This window comes from Dendronephthya gigantea, unplaced genomic scaffold (assembly GCF_004324835.1).
Source record: "Dendronephthya gigantea isolate DGI-Jeju-01 unplaced genomic scaffold, DenGig_1.0 000149F, whole genome shotgun sequence".
Taxonomy (NCBI): Eukaryota; Metazoa; Cnidaria; class Anthozoa; order Malacalcyonacea; family Nephtheidae; genus Dendronephthya; species Dendronephthya gigantea.
In genome coordinates, this window is record NW_021163159.1 from 304412 (window position 1) to 318456 (window position 14045).

At 39.3% G+C, this 14045-nt stretch overlaps 19 non-coding genes across 19 annotated transcripts; 12 read left to right on the forward strand and 7 right to left on the reverse strand.

Annotated features, from left to right (window-relative positions):
• Positions 1–1004: 1004 nt before the first annotated feature.
• On the reverse strand, positions 1005–1077 carry Trnaf-gaa. The gene has a single exon. It is a non-coding gene; the product is annotated as a tRNA-Phe (tRNA).
• A 661-nt stretch (positions 1078–1738) lies between these two features.
• Trnag-gcc lies at positions 1739–1809 on the forward strand. Its single transcript has one exon. It is a non-coding gene; the product is annotated as a tRNA-Gly (tRNA).
• A 143-nt stretch (positions 1810–1952) lies between these two features.
• Trnae-uuc lies at positions 1953–2024 on the forward strand. Its single transcript has one exon. It is a non-coding gene; the product is annotated as a tRNA-Glu (tRNA).
• Positions 2025–2453: 429 nt separating this feature from the next.
• On the reverse strand, positions 2454–2526 carry Trnaf-gaa. Its single transcript has one exon. It is a non-coding gene; the product is annotated as a tRNA-Phe (tRNA).
• Positions 2527–3196: 670 nt separating this feature from the next.
• On the forward strand, positions 3197–3267 carry Trnag-gcc. Its single transcript has one exon. It is a non-coding gene; the product is annotated as a tRNA-Gly (tRNA).
• A 143-nt stretch (positions 3268–3410) lies between these two features.
• On the forward strand, positions 3411–3482 carry Trnae-uuc. Its single transcript has one exon. It is a non-coding gene; the product is annotated as a tRNA-Glu (tRNA).
• A 454-nt stretch (positions 3483–3936) lies between these two features.
• Trnaf-gaa lies at positions 3937–4009 on the reverse strand. Its single transcript has one exon. It is a non-coding gene; the product is annotated as a tRNA-Phe (tRNA).
• A 672-nt stretch (positions 4010–4681) lies between these two features.
• On the forward strand, positions 4682–4752 carry Trnag-gcc. The gene has a single exon. It is a non-coding gene; the product is annotated as a tRNA-Gly (tRNA).
• A 144-nt stretch (positions 4753–4896) lies between these two features.
• Trnae-uuc lies at positions 4897–4968 on the forward strand. Its single transcript has one exon. It is a non-coding gene; the product is annotated as a tRNA-Glu (tRNA).
• Positions 4969–10511: 5543 nt separating this feature from the next.
• Trnag-gcc lies at positions 10512–10582 on the forward strand. The gene has a single exon. It is a non-coding gene; the product is annotated as a tRNA-Gly (tRNA).
• Positions 10583–10725: 143 nt separating this feature from the next.
• On the forward strand, positions 10726–10797 carry Trnae-uuc. Its single transcript has one exon. It is a non-coding gene; the product is annotated as a tRNA-Glu (tRNA).
• Positions 10798–11246: 449 nt separating this feature from the next.
• Trnaf-gaa lies at positions 11247–11319 on the reverse strand. The gene has a single exon. It is a non-coding gene; the product is annotated as a tRNA-Phe (tRNA).
• A 407-nt stretch (positions 11320–11726) lies between these two features.
• On the reverse strand, positions 11727–11799 carry Trnaa-agc. The gene has a single exon. It is a non-coding gene; the product is annotated as a tRNA-Ala (tRNA).
• Positions 11800–11989: 190 nt separating this feature from the next.
• Trnag-gcc lies at positions 11990–12060 on the forward strand. The gene has a single exon. It is a non-coding gene; the product is annotated as a tRNA-Gly (tRNA).
• A 143-nt stretch (positions 12061–12203) lies between these two features.
• Positions 12204–12275, forward strand: Trnae-uuc. The gene has a single exon. It is a non-coding gene; the product is annotated as a tRNA-Glu (tRNA).
• Positions 12276–12724: 449 nt separating this feature from the next.
• Trnaf-gaa lies at positions 12725–12797 on the reverse strand. Its single transcript has one exon. It is a non-coding gene; the product is annotated as a tRNA-Phe (tRNA).
• A 407-nt stretch (positions 12798–13204) lies between these two features.
• On the reverse strand, positions 13205–13277 carry Trnaa-agc. Its single transcript has one exon. It is a non-coding gene; the product is annotated as a tRNA-Ala (tRNA).
• Positions 13278–13464: 187 nt separating this feature from the next.
• Trnag-gcc lies at positions 13465–13535 on the forward strand. Its single transcript has one exon. It is a non-coding gene; the product is annotated as a tRNA-Gly (tRNA).
• Positions 13536–13677: 142 nt separating this feature from the next.
• Positions 13678–13749, forward strand: Trnae-uuc. Its single transcript has one exon. It is a non-coding gene; the product is annotated as a tRNA-Glu (tRNA).
• The last annotated feature ends 296 nt before the right edge of the window (positions 13750–14045 follow it).

Sequence of the window (14045 nt, forward strand, 5' to 3'; positions counted from 1 at the left end):
CGATTCAATCCTTAGGATTTGGAATATTTGATACATTATTTTGCAATAATGCACTTCCATCTCGATTACGATGCAATCTTCGATAATTTAAGTGTGAGCTATTAATATTACTATTATCTAGAAACACTAAATCGTTTGAAATACAATGTGACTTTGACAGAATATTTGTCTGTTTTACCTTCTTTGCAAGTTCAGGGCCATCAGTTCTCTCTACCAAGGACGAGAAAACAACTGGCGTACCACCAGAATCTTTCTTGAATTGCTTTGCTAGGTCGGAGACTTTTAGCTGCTATATGCTTATAGGTTGACTCTTGCGTATGTCGTTGGTTCCGACAACGACTGTCGTTGGTTCCATGTACAATCAACTTATCCTGATAAGTTGGTTTCAGAAAATCGCTCATATCATCAACTCTCGCTCCCGAAAACGATTTAACCGATACATTTCGCTGACCAGTTTATAACTCCTAACCTTAGATATATTTTAACATCGAGTAATCTGCTACGACGACCGATGTTTTGGTTTTTGATTGTTGCTGTTCATCTTGCAGTATCGGTAGTTGTGCTTTGTCGTCTGATAAATTCCCATTTGATTCGTTCATACAAAGCTTATTCTTTCGTTTTTGATTTCCTCTTTCTTTTATCGCGGAGTTGCTCATATAGTTTATTGGTCTTCTTTAGTATGTTTAGTATGTTGATCAGGAAGAAAACTAAAGCGGTTACTGAGCGGTATTGTTGGAATTGTATTTTGGAAAAAAATATGCCGGATGCCGGCTCGATCCCGCTACCTCGCGCATGCAAAGCGCGCGCCCTTCCATTTGAGCTAATCCTTCACAGCCGCCGTAATGCATTGAAAACCATTGTTACAATGACACATATCTATTTTCGTTTTTTTTAACATTTGGTTTCCTAAACAAACTATTTGCCTAAACCGCAAAATAAAAGGGTTATTTTCAAAATTTTGCAGACACACCAAGCTAACCGGCAAAATATTTCAAATTAGTTCCTGCCGAAACCCGGGATTGAACCAGGGACTTTCAGATCTTCAGTCTGACGCTCTCCCACCTGAGCTATTTCGGCATACAGCACAGAACGACTATTCATATTCTTCAGGCGTTTTCGATCATCCACCTAGTTCCCTAGCTGCACACAACAACGGAGCATACAAAATGTCAGGTTATGATAAATATGGATACATATATTTAATAAATTTCTACTCCATTGCCAGTATGTCAATTTGACATAGGCAAGTAAAATATTTTTCAAAATATTTTCCATGCAACTATCTTTCGAACCGGTTTAACCAGTGACTTAGGGATGTTTGCTTATTTATCTACAGTCCCCCAATCTACTAACTGATCTATCGAAGGCTGATAACGGCCAGCTTCATTGTTGATCAATCAATATTTGTCATTTATAATACGAAAACTTCTAATGCAAAGCAACGGTTTTCTGAAGAATGATTTCAGATCCAAAGCGTAAAATTTTGGAGGATGCGGGCGTCGATCCCGCTACCTCGCGCATGCTAAGCGCGCGCTCTACCATTTTAGCTAATCCCTCAGCTGCTGCCGTTTCGTGCATCTTTTCGAGCAATTGGTAAAAGATAGATCACTCTTTACGAAATTAAAAATATAATTTCTGAGTTTGATTCGTGTAGCATGGGACCTAATTTATGGTGTTGAAATATGTTTCATACAGCGGAGTAACATGATTGCCGAAATTGACCGCTATATGTGGCGTGGCGCTGGTGGTTCAGTGGTAGAATTCTCGCCTGCCACGCGGGAGACCGGGGTTCGATTCCCCGCTAGCGCATAAAGTTCCACTCGGATGCATTGTCGTGATCAATAACACCCATCATGTGGTTTCTTTTTCACACTTACTGTGGCGTAGCAAAATTATCAAAAGAAAGGGGTAATTTAAAAAAAAACGACGCTGTTACGTTAGGCATCGCAAGTTCCCATGTGGTCTAGTGGCTAGGATCTGGCGTTTTCACCGCCATGGCCTGGGTTCGATTCCCGGCGTGGGAAATCCGTTTACATAAATACCCGGCAAAAGAGCCGTTTACGGCAGTACATTTAACACCTGAAGGACACAAACACTGACAAGGATTGGAAGAATCGGGTTTGTCGAAAAGGAAATTGATATTGAACGAATAAGGTTGAGTTGCGTTTTCCAGAATTTAATGTATTTTTAATTGATCATATAGGAAAAAAATATGAGGATGCGGGCATCGATTACCTCACGGATGCAAAGCGCGCGCTCTCTATTTGATCTAATCTCCCATAACCGCCGTAACGCATTGAAATCCATTTTTACAATGACACATATCTATTTTCGTTTTTTTAACCATTTGATTTCCTAAACAAACTATTTGCCTAAACCGCAAAATAAAAGGGTTGTTTTCAAAATTTTGCAGACACACCAAGCTAACCGGCAAAATATTTCAAATTAGTTCCTGCCGAAACCCGGGATTGAACCAGGGACCTTCATATCTTCAGTCTGACGCTCTCCCACCTGAGCTATTTCGGCATACAGCACAGAACGACTATTCATATTCTTCAGGCGTTTTCGATCATCCACCTAGTTCCCTAGCTGCACACAACAACGGAGCATACAAAATGTCAGGTTATGATAAATATGGATACATATATTTAATAAATTTCTACTCCATTGCCAGTATATCAATTTGACATAGGCAAGTAAAATATTTTTCAAAATATTTTCCATGCAACTATCCTTCGAACCGGTTTTGAACCAGTGATCTAGGGATGTTTGCTTAATTATCTACAGTCCCCCAATCTACTAACTGATCTATCGAAGGCTGATAACGGCCAGCTTCATTGTTGATCAATCAATATTTGTCATATTATAATACGAAAACTTTTAATGCAAAGCAACGGTTTTCTGAAGAATGATTTCAGATCCAAAGCGTAAAATTTTGGAGGATGCGGGCGTCGATCCCGCTACCTCGCGCACGCTAAGCGCGCGCTCGACCATTTGAGCTAATCCCCCAGTTGCTGCCGTTTCGTGCATCTTTTCGAGCAATCGGTAAAAGATAGATCACTCTTTACGAAATTAAAAATATAATTTCTGAGTTTGATTCGTGTAGCATGGGACCTAATTTATGGGTGTAATTTGAAAATATGTTTCATACAGCGGAGTAACATGATTGCCGAAATTGACCGCTATATGTGGCGTTGCGCTGGTGGTTCAGTGGTAGAATTCTCGCCTGCCACGCGGGAGACCGGGGTTCGATTCCCCGCTAGCGCATAAAGTTCCACTCGGATGCATTGTCGTGATCAATAACACCCATCATGTGGTTTCTTTTTCACACTTACTGTGGCGTAGCAAAATTATCAAAAGAAAGGGGTAATTTAAAAAAAAACGACGCTGTTACGTTAGGCATCGCAAGTTCCCATGTGGTCTAGTGGCTAGGATCTGGCGTTTTCACCGCCATGGCCTGGGTTCGATTCCCGGCGTGGGAAATCCGTTTACATAAATACCCGGCAAAAGAGCCGTTTACGGCAGTACATTTAACACCTGAATGAGTATTATTGCAGGACACAAACACTGACAAGGATTGGAAGAATCGGGTTTGTCGAAAAGGAAATTGATATTAGAACGAATAAGGTTGAGTTGCGTTTTCCAGAATTTAATGTATTTTTAATTGATCATATAGGAAAAAAATATGAGGATGCGGGCATCGATCCCGCTACCTCACGGATGCAAAGCGCGCCGGCGCTCTCTTATTTGATCTAATCTCCCATAACCGCCGTAACGCATTGAAATCCATTTTTACAATGACACATATCTATTTTCGTTTTTTTAACCATTTGATTTCCTAAACAAACTATTTGCCTAAACCGCAAAATAAAAGGGTTGTTTTCAAAATTTTGCAGACACACCAAGCTAACCGGCAAAATATTTCAAATTAGTTCCTGCCGAAACCCGGGATTGAACCAGGGACCTTCATATCTTCAGTCTGACGCTCTCCCACCTGAGCTATTTCGGCATACAGCACAGAACGACTATTCATATTCTTCAGGCGTTTTCGATCATCCACCTAGTTCCCTAGCTGCACACAACAACGGAGCATACAAAATGTCAGGTTATGATAAATATGGATACATATATTTAATAAATTTCTACTCCATTGCCAGTATATCAATTTGACATAGGCAAGTAAAATATTTTTCAAAATATTTTCCATGCAACTATCGTTCGAACCGGTTTTGAACCAGTGATCTAGGGATGTTTGCTTAATTATCTACAGTCCCCCAATCTACTAACTGATCTATCGAAGGCTGATAACGGCCAGCTTCATTGTTGATCAATCAATATTTGTCATATTATATAATACGAAAACTTTTAATGCAAAGCAACGGTTTTCTGAAGAATGATTTCAGATCCAAAGCGTAAAATTTTGGAGGATGCGGGCGTCGATCCCGCTACCTCGCGCACGCTAAGCGCGCGCTCGACCATTTGAGCTAATCCCCCAGTTGCTGCCGTTTCGTGCATCTTTTCGAGCAATCGGTAAAAGATAGATCACTCTTTACGAAATTAAAAATATAATTTCTGAGTTTGATTCGTGTAGCATGGGACCTAATTTATGGGTGTAATTTGAAAATATGTTTCATACAGCGGAGTAACATGATTGCCGAAATTGACCGCTATATGTGGCGTTGCGCTGGTGGTTCAGTGGTAGAATTCTCGCCTGCCACGCGGGAGACCGGGGTTCGATTCCCCGCTAGCGCATAAGGTTCCACTCGGATGCATTGTCGTGATCAATAACACCCATCATGTGGTTTCTTTTTCACATTTACTGTGGCGTAGCAAAATTATCAAAAGAAAGGGGTAATTTAAAAAAAAAACGACGCTGTTACGTTAGGCATCGCAAGTTCCCATGTGGTCTAGTGGCTAGGATCTGGCGTTTTCACCGCCATGGCCCGGGTTCCATTCCCGGCGTGGGAAATCCGTTTACATAAATACCCGGCAAAAGAGCCGTTTACGGCAGTACATTTAACACCTGAATGAGTATTATTGCAGGACACAAACACTGACAAGGATTGGAAGAATCGGGTTTGTCAAAAAGGAAATTGATATTTGAACGAATAACGTTGAGTTGCGTTTTCCAGAATTTAATGTGTTTTTAATTGATCATATAGGAAAAAAATATGAGGATGCGGTCAACTGGGAGGTGGTCGTGTGTAGACGTGTACTTTGGGCTCCGCTGAAAATATTGTGAATTCGCCAAGTAATTGCTGCTGTTAAAAAATTTCTAACTACAATTGGCTTAGTACATATTACGGTTTTAATTTGCCTACACCATGGCGAGTATAAATCAAAGCGAATCTTCGACTCAACCGACTATCAACAATCAACTCGTAGTCGAGGGATCAAAAATCAAGTGGAATGGCTCCTTCGAAGATCTGAAAGCTTTTACTGAGCTGCGCTTGGGTTTAGGAGGCAACTGGACATCACCTGGTGGATCAACTAAGCTCTTTAGCAGCGATGAAATAACAATAAAATACTCGAAGAAATCGTTAGTATTGTCATTCGAAGGCGAAGCCTCTCTCAAAATCAAAGACCTAGTCAAAGACATATATCTAACTAATAAGGCAGCATCTGAACACATAGCGGACGGTGAACCCTTGACCGAAACGAGAGAGACTGTGGAAAGCGATAGCGAATTACTCGAATCACAAACAGGCGGCGAAGCCATTGCAAAACATCAAAGCTCAAAGATCGGGAATTTGCATTTCATCTCGGAGTCAACAGACAGTAATTTGCATACAAACTCACGAGACTGTAACCTGAACACTGATAAAATACAGCTAAATGATCAAAACTACACAAGTAATTTAAATAGTACAAACTTCAACAAAAACCCAAAAGAAGTTTACGAAATTGAATCTAAGCTAGAGAAATATACCCAGAGTGTTACTCAAAAACTAGAGGCTCTTGCTGATGAAATTTCAACAATTAAAGAAACTAAAGAGAACAAAGCATATGCTATCCTGGTCTTAGAGGACGTTGTTAACGAGTTAAGGAAGGAAAAACTGCAACTTAACCGGGAAAATAACGAGCTAAAAGAGAAAAATAGGAACTTGTTCCAATCTCTGTCCGAAGCTAGAGCTAAAGTACTGGACCTCCAGGAAGAGAAATCGAGTCTGATGACCTCACTGAAGCTGGTCCAACGTGAAAAAGTTCTACCGGCGGAGAGGGAGAGAATTAAAGAACTGGAAACTGAGAACGATAGTTTAAGAGCAGCTGCAAGATCCCTACAAGAAGACCTCAATGATGGAAGCAAAACACAGAAACGGGATTATACCAAAGTAAAGAGCTCTAGTAAAGATACATCTGAAAGCGTTTTTGAGTCAAAGAATCGGTACGAAGTCCTCAGCATCAGTGATCAAGAAGACGATGCCAATGATTCTGTGAGCAAAGTATCTTTAGACAAAACCTTGGAAACTGGTCATCGGAATGAGAACACTAACACAACTCATAAAGGCACAAAATCCAAGCGAAACATCCTACTAATTGGAGATTCAATGATCAAGGATATTAATCCTCACAAGATATCAAAAAGCTCAGTTCGAAAGTTAATATACCCTGGGAAAAGAGCTGAGGAAATAGCAAATGAATTCCAAAAAGCTCATGTGCATTCCTCTCCCACAGATGTTATCATACACGCTGGAACGAATAACTTAATACAGAACTCGAGTAAAGAATGCTGCGACAATATTAAGCATCTAAGCTCCACAGTACAAAACAAGTTTAAAGATGCCAGAATCGCAATATCTGGCCTAATATCGAGAGGAGATATTGACGTAGCAACAAAGATTCATGAAACCAATAAATTACTATACAATCTATGCAAGAAAAAAGGATATACATTCATCGCAAATAAGAACATAGACGAATCCTGCCTCAATGGCTCTAAGTTACACCTTAATACAAAGGGATCAGCGCTCCTGGCTGTCCATTTTATCAAATTTCTTCGGCGACTTTCACATCCAACTGTTGAGGATTTTCCGAAGGAACTTCATCATCTGGGGGAGCTTCTGAGGATGATCATACCACAGACGCCAAGGAAAAGAATTCATCGTTAGACAAATCGTTATATAACGCGGAAAAGAGTACTTATGCCACAAATAACAATGATCTGGCGAACACGTCAATAATAGGTAGTGTGGACGACCAATCTGCTGTGCGGGAGTCTGAATCGGTGCTACCGAGTGTAAATCGTAAGTGTACTAATATTAATTATAAACCATTTGGCAAAGGTCTAGTTATGGCCTCACTAAATATTAATAGCCTTTTTGCGCATATTGATGAATTTCGAATATTTATGAAAGAATCTGATATTGATGTTATCTAAATTAACGAAACAAAGCTTGATTCTTTAATTGGAGATAACGAAGTCCAAATACCCGGCTATGAAATAGTAAGGAAAGATAGGAGAACAAATGGGAGACATGGGGGTGGTGTTTGTTTCTATGTAAGATGCAACCTTAATTACAAAATTTGCGATGATTTAAGCTCTGACGATTTAGAATATTTAACAGTTGAAATAACTAAGCTTCGGTCTAAATCTCTTTTAATTAGCACTTGGTATCGACCTCCAGATCTGCCAGCGTATTACTTTGATTATTTTGAGAAAATAATACAGAAGGTAGATTTGACGAATCATGACTACTTTCTATCAGGTGACATAAATGTGGACCTTATGCCGGGAGCAACATCAGCCAATGCTAATAAATTAAATGATATATTTAAAATTTTTGGCCTGACACAACTATAATTAAAGAACCCACTAGAACTACACCATATTCCTCAACGCTAATTGATCTTTGCGTTACAAATGGCCCAACAAAGATCATAAACTCATGTATAATTGATCTTTCCATAAGTGATCATGTTTTAGTTTATATGACACATAAGGTTCATTATAAGAAAGCGGAAGCGCGATTAGTTGAAATAAGGAGTATTTAAAATTTTCATAGAGAAAATTTTATAGGAGATTTGAAACAACAGCAATGGTTAGAATTAAATTTGTGCAATGAACCTAATGAAATGTGGGTAAGATGGAAAGGGATGTTACTTAATTGCATTGATAAACATGCTCCACTCAGATTAAAAAGAATTAGGAAAAAGAAATCCCCTTGGATAACTAATCAATTAAAACAAAAAAATGCGCCAGAGAGATTTTTTGAAAAAGAAAGCAAAAATGACTGGAGACACATTGATTTGGCAACAATATAAATCATTAAGGAACTCTACGAATAATGAAATTAAAAAAGTGAAAAGTCAATATTTTACTGATAACCTTGAGACCAACCAGAACAATCCAAAGTCAACTTGGAAACTTAATATTAATGAATTAAGCTCTCGTAATAATTCTAGTCATAAGACCATATCTAATATTACAATTGGCGAAGAAACAATAAATGCGCCTAAGGACATAGCCGAAATGTTTAATTCTCACTTTGCAAAAGTATATATATATAGGTGAGAATTTAGCATCTGATATACCACCATCTGCTGTGGAACCGGAGGTTTATATTGAGCCAACTGAAACCACATTCTCATTGACACCCCCACAATAAATACAGTTTGTAGTAAATTAAGAACGATTAACGAAAAGAAAGCATCAGGTCTGGATAAAATACCCTGCAAACTTTTAAAACTTGCAGCTGAAATCGTTGCCCCATCATTAACTCTAATATTTGATAAGATTATAACTACTGGCATATTCCCAACGGAATGGAAGTTAGCAAGAGTTACGCCGATTTTTAAGAAAGGTAGAAAAGATGATATGGACAACTATCGACCAATATCCGTAATTTCATGTGTTGCTAAGATTTTTGAAAAACTGATTTTTGATCAGCTATATGAGTATTTAAATGCTAATAATTTGATATCCAAAATTCAATCCGGTTTTCGATCATTGCACAGTACATTAACTGCCTTATTAGAAGCAACGGACAAATGGTCAATCAACATAGATAATGGCCTACTCAATGGAGTGGTCTTTATCGACCTCAAAAAAGCATTTGATACCATTGATCACACCATTCTCTTACGGAAGTTAAGAATATATGGTGTTGACCAAAGCGGCATCAAACTCTTTGAATCATATCTAAGCAACCGTGGCCAAAGATGTTGCGTAAATGGTGAATTATCTGAGGCTGTTAAAATAAGTTGTGGTGTGCCTCAAGGTAGCAACTTGGGGCCACTATTGTTTTTAATTTACATTAACGATTTGCCTAATTGTCTGGAAAGAGCCTCTCCGAGAATGTTTGCTGATGATACCAATATAAGTATTGCGGCAAAATCTGTAACAGAGCTTGAATCAATAATTAACTCTGAATTGAAAAATCTTAATCAATGGCTCATAGCTAACAAACTGAGTCTAAATGTCGCTAAAACGGAATTTATGATAATTGGATCTCGTCAACGGTTAATGATACACAATAATGAACAAATAAACATTGAAATTGACGGGAAGATAATCAAGAGAGTTAAAGATACGAAATCATTAGGATTACAAATTGATGAGCACCTAGTATGGGCGCGACACGTTGAAGGCATTTCCAAAAAGGTTGCGTCGGCAATTGGTGCTCTTAAAAGGATACGCCAGTTCATAGATACAAGCACTGCCCTCAAAATTTACGGAGCTTTGATTCAACCGTATTTTGATTATTGTAGCTCAGTTTGGGATGGTTTAAATATCACGTTAAATGATAAATTGCAAAAACTGCAAAATAGAGCAGCGAGGGTAATTACCAAATCTGGATACGATGCAAGTTCCAGCGACCTTTTCACTAAACTAGGTTGGACAATCTTTCGACACGCCGGAAAAAACACAAGGCTGTAATAATGTTCAAAATTCTTAACGATTTAACACCGAATTATCTCCGTAATTTATTTGAATTCCACAGCACAGGATACAATTTGAGAAACTCTGAAAATGCTTTATTTGTACCAAAACCGCGAACAAATTATGCTAAACGAAGTTTTAGTTATAGTGGCGCGGTGTTGTGGAATGAGTTACCTCAAAATGTACGAGCATTATGCTCTCTTAACCAATTTAAAAGGGAGATTGACAACATTTTCTCCCTATAAAACAGACTCTCGCACGGCAATCTTGTAAATCAGTTTATATATCTGTATTTTAAATTGTATTGTATTGTGTTGTATTTAGTAATTTTGTCCCTAAATATCTAATGAATGTATATAATTATAGCCCACTTTTTATACTGTAGATTTTACCGTGCTTAAATAAAGTTTTGATTGATTGATTGATTGATTGAGCTAATCCCCCAGTTGCTGCCGTTTCGTGCATCTTTTCGAGCAATGGGTAAAAGATAGATCACTCTTTACGAAATTAAAAATATAATTTCTGAGTTTGATTCGTGTAACATGGGACCTAATTCATGGGTGTAATTTGAAAATATGTTTCATACAGCGGAGTAAGATGATTGCCGAAATTGACCGCTACATGTGGCGTGGCGCTGGTGGTTCAGTGGTAGAATTCTCGCCTGCCACGCGGGAGACCGGGGTTCGATTCCCCGCTAGCGCATAAAATTCCCTTCGGATGCATTGTCCTGACCAATAACACCCATCATGTGGTTTCTTTTTTACACTTACTGTGGCGTAGCAAAATTATCAAAAGAAAGGGGTAATTTAAAAAAAAACGACGCTGTTACGTAAGGCATCGCAAGTTCCCATGTGGTCTAGTGGCTAGGATCTGGCGTTTTCACCGCCATGGCCCGGGTTCGATTCCCGGCGTGGGAAATCCGTTTACATAAATACCCGGCAAAAGAACCGTTTACGGCAGTACATTTAACACCTGAATGAGTATTGTTGCAGGACACAAACACTGACAAGGATTGGAAGAATCGGGTTTGTCAAAAAGGAAATTGATATTTGAACGAATAAAGTTGAGTTGCGTTTTCCAGAATTTAATGTGTTTTTAATTGATCATATAGGAAAAAAATATGAGGATGCGGGCATCGATCCCGCTACCTCACGCATTCAAAGCGCGCGCTCTCTTATTTGATCTAATCTCCCATAACCGCCGTAACGCATTGAAATCCATTTTTACAATGACACATATCTATTTTCGTTTTTTTAACATTTGGTTTCCTAAACAAACTATTTGCCTAAACCGCAAAATAAAAGGGTTATTTTCAAAATTTTGCAGACACACCAAGCTAACCGGCAAAATATTTCAAATTAGTTCCTGCCGAAACCCGGGATTGAACCAGGGACCTTCAGATCTTCAGTCTGACGCTCTCCCACCTGAGCTATTTCGGCATACAGCCTGAACGACTGTTCATATTCTTTAGGCGTTTTCGATCATCCACCTAGTTCCCTAGCTGCACACAACAACGGAGCATACAAAATGTCAGGTTATGATAAATATGGATACATATATTTAATAAATTTCTACTCCATTGCCAGTATGTCAATTTGACATAGGCAAGTAAAATATTTTTCAAAATATTTTCCATGCAACTATCTTTCGAACCGGTTTAACCAGTGATTTAGGGATGTTTGCTTACTTATCTACAGTCCCCCAATCTACTAACTGATCTATCGAAGGCTGATAACGGCCAGCTTCATTGTTGATCAATCAATATTTGTCATATTATAATACGAAAACTTTTAATGCAAAGCAACGGTTTTCTGAAGAATGATTTCAGATCCAAAGCGTAAAATTTTGGAGGATGCGGGCGTCGATCCCGCTACCTCGCGCATGCTAAGCGCGCGCTCTACCATTTGAGCTAATCCCCCAGTTGCTGCCGTTTCGTGCATCTTTTCGAGCAATGCATGGTAAAAGATAGATCACTCTTTACGAAATTAAAAATATAATTTCTGAGTTTGATTCGTGTAGCATGGGACCTAATTCATGGGTGTAATTTGAAAATATGTTTCATACAGCGGAGTAACATGATTGCCGAAATTGACCGCTATATGTGGCGTGGCGCTGGTGGTTCAGTGGTAGAATTCTCGCCTGCCACGCGGGAGACCGGGGTTCGATTCCCCGCTAGCGCATAAAATTCCCTTCGGATGCATTGTCCTGACCAATAACACCCATCATGTGGTTTCTTTTTCACACTTACTGTGGCGTAGCAAAATTATCAAAAGAAAGGGGTAATTTAAAAAAAAACGACGCTGTTACGTAAGGCATCGCAAGTTCCCATGTGGTCTAGTGGCTAGGATCTGGCGTTTTCACCGCCATGGCCCGGGTTCGATTCCCGGCGTGGGAAATCCGTTTACATAAATACCCGGCAAAAGAACCGTTTACGGCAGTACATTTAACACCTGAATGAGTATTGTTGCAGGACACAAACACTGACAAGGATTGGAAGAATCGGGTTTGTCAAAAAGGAAATTGATATTTGAACGAATAAAGTTGAGTTGCGTTTTCCAGAATTTAATGTGTTTTTAATTGATCATATAGGAAAAAAATATGAGGATGCGGGCATCGATCCCGCTACCTCACGCATTCAAAGCGCGCGCTCTCTTATTTGATCTAATCTCCCATAACCGCCGTAACGCATTGAAATCCATTTTTACAATGACACATATCTATTTTCGTTTTTTTAACATTTGGTTTCCTAAACAAACTATTTGCCTAAACCGCAAAATAAAAGGGTTATTTTCAAAATTTTGCAGACACACCAAGCTAACCGGCAAAATATTTCAAATTAGTTCCTGCCGAAACCCGGGATTGAACCAGGGACCTTCAGATCTTCAGTCTGACGCTCTCCCACCTGAGCTATTTCGGCATACAGCACAGAACGACTATTCATATTCTTCAGGCGTTTTCGATCATCCACCTAGTTCCCTAGCTGCACACAACAACGGAGCATACAAAATGTCAGGTTATGATAAATATGGATACATATATTTAATAAATTTCTACTCCATTGCCAGTATGTCAATTTGACATAGGCAAGTAAAATATTTTTCAAAATATTTTCCATGCAACTATCTTCGAACCGGTTTAACCAGTGATTTAGGGATGTTTGCTTACTTATCTACAGTCCCCCAATCTACTAACTGATCTATCGAAGGCTGATAACGGCCAGCTTCATTGTTGATCAATCAATATTTGTCATATTATAATACGAAAACTTTTAATGCAAAGCAACGGTTTTCTGAAGAATGATTTCAGATCCAAAGCGTAAAATTTTGGAGGATGCGGGCGTCGATCCCGCTACCTCGCGCATGCTAAGCGCGCGCTCTACCATTTGAGCTAATCCCCCAGTTGCTGCCGTTTCGTGCATCTTTTCGAGCAATCGGTAAAAGATAGATCACTCTTTACGACATTAAAAATATAATTTCTGAGTTTGATTCGTGTAACATGGGACCTAATTCATGGGTGTAATTTGAAAATATGTTTCATACAGCGGAGTAACATGATTGCCGAAATTGACCGCTATATGTGGCGTGGCGCTGGTGGTTCAGTGGTAGAATTCTCGCCTGCCACGCGGGAGACCGGGGTTCGATTCCCCGCTAGCGCATAAAATTCCCTTCGGATGCATTGTCCTGACCAATAACACCCATCATGTGGTTTCTTTTTCACACTTACTGTGGCGTAGCAAAATTATCAAAAGAAAGGGGTAATTTAAAAAAAACGACGCTGTTACGTAAGGCATCGCAAGTTCCCATGTGGTCTAGTGGCTAAGATCTGGCGTTTTCACCGCCATGGCCCGGGTTCGATTCCCGGCGTGGGAAATCCGTTTACATAAATACCCGGCAAAAAAGCCGTTTACGGCAGTACATTTAACACCTGAATGACTATTGTTGCAGGACACAAACACTGACAAGGATTGGAAGAATCGGGTTTGTCAAAAAGGAAATTGATATTTGAACGAATAAAGTTGAGTTGCGTTTTCCAGAATTTAATGTGTTTTAATTGATCATATAGGAAAAAAATATGAGGATGCGGGCATCGATCCCGCTACCTCACGCATTCAAAGCGCGCGCTCTCTTATTTGATCTAATCTCCCATAACCGCCGTAACGCATTGA